Source organism: Ornithorhynchus anatinus, chromosome 1 (genome assembly GCF_004115215.2).
Source record: "Ornithorhynchus anatinus isolate Pmale09 chromosome 1, mOrnAna1.pri.v4, whole genome shotgun sequence".
NCBI classification, from domain to species: Eukaryota; Metazoa; Chordata; class Mammalia; order Monotremata; family Ornithorhynchidae; genus Ornithorhynchus; species Ornithorhynchus anatinus.
This window is the reverse complement of record NC_041728.1, coordinates 149,640,632-149,644,819: the sequence shown is the minus strand read 5'-3', so window position 1 is coordinate 149,644,819 and position 4,188 is coordinate 149,640,632. Positions and strand designations below refer to the sequence as shown.

The 4,188-nt window shown below is 42.4% G+C and overlaps 1 non-coding gene across 1 annotated transcript; it reads left to right on the top strand.

Moving 5' to 3' along the window:
• The first annotated feature begins 364 nt into the window (after positions 1-364).
• LOC114817000 lies at positions 365-502 on the top strand. Its single transcript, XR_003764835.1, has one exon. It is a non-coding gene; the product is annotated as a small nucleolar RNA SNORA7 (small nucleolar RNA).
• Positions 503-4,188: the final 3,686 nt, after the last annotated feature.

Sequence of the window (4,188 nt, the reverse complement as noted above, 5' to 3'; positions counted from 1 at the left end):
GCTCACTGGGATTTTTCCAGTGTCCAGAATGGCCAGCTGGATTATTCTCCAATTTTTCCCCAACCTTCTCAGCAGCCCAAGGTTCCTAAACATCTCTCCCCAAGACCCCAGGACTCCTTGAGTTCTCTAACATCAGCAGCTTAAAGCTCTCCTCACTTTCAAACCCTCTAAAATACCCCTTCCTCCAACAACCTTCCCAAATCAACTCCAAGCATGCATTTCATCATCCCATTAGCCACCTCTAAGACTTGCCTATTTATTTTATACCCCTTCACACTTATGGAAATACTTATGATTAGTATGCAGTCACTGAAGCTCTTCCGAGTCCCTTATGTGTAAATATTTGAGGTCTGTCACCGTTTTTCTCCTCTCAGGGTTGCACCTGGAGAGTTTCCAGTACTCTACCAGTTTCGGCTATGGGAGGGAGAGTCAAGCAGAGGCCTACCCATTCCATTCCCAGCTTGGGCAGTTGCTAGCAAGTGGAAGGCAATCTGCTGCAAGTCAAAACTCACCCATGCTGGGCAGCAGCGGCATGAGAAAGAGTCAAGGGCAGAGACTCAAGTTTACTGCGCGGAAGGCGCCCGCCATTGGTAAACAGCGAGAAGCAGTGTGGCACAGTGGAAAGAGTCCGAGCTTAGGGGTCAGAGGTCATGGGTTAGAATCCAGGTTCTGCCATTTGTCAGCTGTGTGGCTGTGGGCAAGTCACTTAACTTCTCTGTGCCTCAGTTCCCTCATCTGTAAAATGGGGATTAAAACTGTGAGCCCCACATGGGACAACCTGATTCCCCTGTGTCTACCCCAGCACTTAGAACAGTGCTTTGCACATAGTGAGCGCTTAACAAATACCAACATTATTAAACCACTTCCCTATGTTTTCCAAGAAAACTCTATGTATCCACTACCAGAACGATTGCAGATGGAGGTAGGACGTTCTGGGAGAGATGTGTCTGTGGTGTTGCTATGGGTCAGAAATGACTCGAGTTATAAGACATGTCTCCCTTTTTAGAAAGCTCTCTGGGGGCAGGGGACCTCATCTAATGTTTCTCTTGTAATCAGTCAGTCAGTAGTATTTGTTGAGCGCTTACTGTGTGTAGAGCACTGTACTTAGCACTTGGGAGAGTGCAATATAACAATATAACTGACACAACCCCTGCCCACATGGAGCTTACACTTTATAGTCTAGAGTTTACAGCCTTGTACTACTCTAAGCACTACTCTAAGCATTCATTCAATCGTATTTATTGAGTGTTTACTATGTGCAGAGCACTGTATTGAACCCAGGGGGTAGGGAAGCAATACCTGTACTACTACTGCACTTCCTGAAGGCCCCCCCTGGCTCTCTGCCAGCTATGCATAGTCAATGATGGGACACGAAGTCACATATTGGAGTGTCAGACAAATCGGCATATGTAAAATGAATCTTTGAGCAAAAATCTGATTTTATAAATGCATTTAAAATGAGAAGTTCAGGAAGCTTGACAAATAAGTAAGCATTATTATTTCCAGCTTAAAGGCAAGGAACTAGAGGCACAGCTATGTTTATGTGACTTGCCTAAAGTCATTTAGAACAGAATCAGGAACAGAACCCCAAAATTCTTTAACCGAAAAGTCAATTTCTCTTCAGTGAAGTTTTTGAAAATGGTTGGATAAATGATTTTACTTTCAATTTGTGGGGCCAGCTCAACTTTCTAATTCATACAAATGCTCTTTGCATTTTCTTAGTCCTGCTCTGTGTCTTCAGCCTGTCATGAAGGCCCTTTCCCGTTTGATTGTTAATTACCCTTTTTATTACATAAAACACACCCACATTTTTGTAAGTAGCTTTCTCTCCTTTGTAATTAGATGTAGTATTTAAAACATCTTTCAATTTTACCCTGACGTTTCCCTTTAATCAGTTCATCAGCAGTGACTTAAGCTACTGATGAGGCCATATACTTACTTCCAGCACAGCATTTCCCCTCAAAGAAAAATGTGTTGCAAATATAGTTGGAACAAACTATCAAGCTATTAGTGTCACTGGGCCTTGTGCTATGAAACAGAATGCTAACCTAAATGATTTGTGTTTCCGGGTTTCAAAATGTTAATCAGTCAATCAATAGTAGTCACTGAATGCTTACTCTCTGCAGATCACTATACTAAGCACTTGTGAGAAGAATGGGTATGATCCCTGCCTCAAGGATGTTATAATATTGGGGGGAGGGGGAAGGGGGAGAAAGAAAAACTCTAAAATAATTACAGAAAGGGGGTAATTATTACATGTATGTGAATACATCAGTGCTTAGATGATACAGAAGTAACTAAGTGACAGTAGGAACTAAATAACCAATGGTATTTATTGAGCACCTATTGTGTGCAGAACACTGTACTAAGTGCTTGGGAGAGTACAATGCATCAGAGTTGATAGTCACATTCCCTGCCCACTGTGAGTGGGCCAGGAGATGAGAGATTAATCTGGGAAGGCCTCATGGAAGAAGGCATGATTTCAAGACTTTGAAGACGAGGGAGAGCAGTAACCTGCTGCATGTGAATGAGAAGGGAGTTTCAGGAGTAAGGAAGGGAGTGGGAGAGGTAAGTGGTGAGAGAGGAGGGGGAACGAGTCACAGTGATTTGGTGGCTTGAAAGGAGCCAAACGTGATGGCTTGGATGTAGTGGGAAAGGAGTTGTAATTTATTTATTAAATATCTGTAATTTATTTCAATTAACCTCTGTCTCCCCTTCTAGATTGTAAGCTTATTGTGGGCAGGGAATGTGTCCATTTATTGTTATAATGTCCTCTCCCAAGCGCTTAGTACAGTACTCTGCACACAGTAAGTGCTCAATAAGTACAATTGATTGAATGAATTGAATGGAAAGGAAACAGAATACATAGGAGGGAAAGAGCTGATTTGGTGTCTTAAACCCAGTGGTCAAGGGCTTCTGCAATGACACTGAAAGGAGATGGCAACACTCCAGCCTCACAGTATTTGTATTTCCTCTCTGTATTTTATTTTAATATCTGTTTCCTCTGGTAGATTGTAAGCTCCTTCTGGGCAGGGATCATGTCTTCCACATTGCCAAATACTTAATTCAGTGCCTTGAACACAGTAAACATTCAATAAATACCAACGAGTGATTAATAAATTATTGGTTTGTGAGGAGTGGGGAGAGCTACATAAATTGATGCCTTAGGAAAATGGTCCAGGCAGCAGATTGGTGTATGAACTGGAAAAGGGAAAGACCAGAGACAGAGATGTCCGGAAGGAGAAGCAGCACGGCCTAATGTCAAGAGAACGGGCTTGGGAGTCAGAGGATGTGAATTCTAATCCCAGCTCTGCCACTAGTCTTCTGTGTGACCTTGGGTAAGTCATTTAACTTCTCCGTTCCTCAGTTACCTCATTTGTAAAATGGAGATTAAGACTGTGAGCTCCGCATGTTAAAACCTGATTAGCTTGTATCTACCCCAGTGCTTAGAACAATACTTGGCATATAGTAAGCACTTAACAAATACCATAATTATATTCTAAAAATTATATATATATAATTCTAATAATAATATTATGATTGTTAGAAACAGTGTGGCCTAGTGGAGAGAGCATAGGCCTGGGAGTCAGAAGGACCTGGGATCCAATCTTCACACTGCTGGATGGCCTAGGCTAGTCATTCAACTTCTCTTTGCCTCAGTTACTTCATCTGTAAAATGAAGATTAAGACTGTGAGTCCCATGTGGGATATGGACTGTTTCCATTCTGATTAGCTTGATTTTACCCCAGGACTTAGTACGATGCTTGGCACATAGTAAATGCTTAATAAATACCATAAAAAGGAGAGATCAGAGAGATAAGAGGACAAACAGAAGTGAAGCCAAGTTTACATACTGTTTCACAAAAAAGAAAGTGTCTAGTGTTGAAGGCAGCTGAAAGGGCAAGGTGGATTTGGATGGAGTAGAGGCCACTGGTTTTGGCAAGAAGAAGGTCATTGGTGGCCTTAGAGAGGGCAGTTTCCATGGAGTGAAGGAGGTGGAAGCCAGATTGAAGGGGATCAAGGAGAGAATTGGAGAAGTGGAGGCAGTGGGTTTAAGACAACTTGCTCAAAGTGTTTGGAGAAGAATGGTTGGAGAGAGATGGGGTGATAACTGGAGGGAGCCATGGTTCAAGGGAGGAGTTTTTTATGTTAGGCAATACATGAGCATGTTTGCAAACAGTGGGGAAG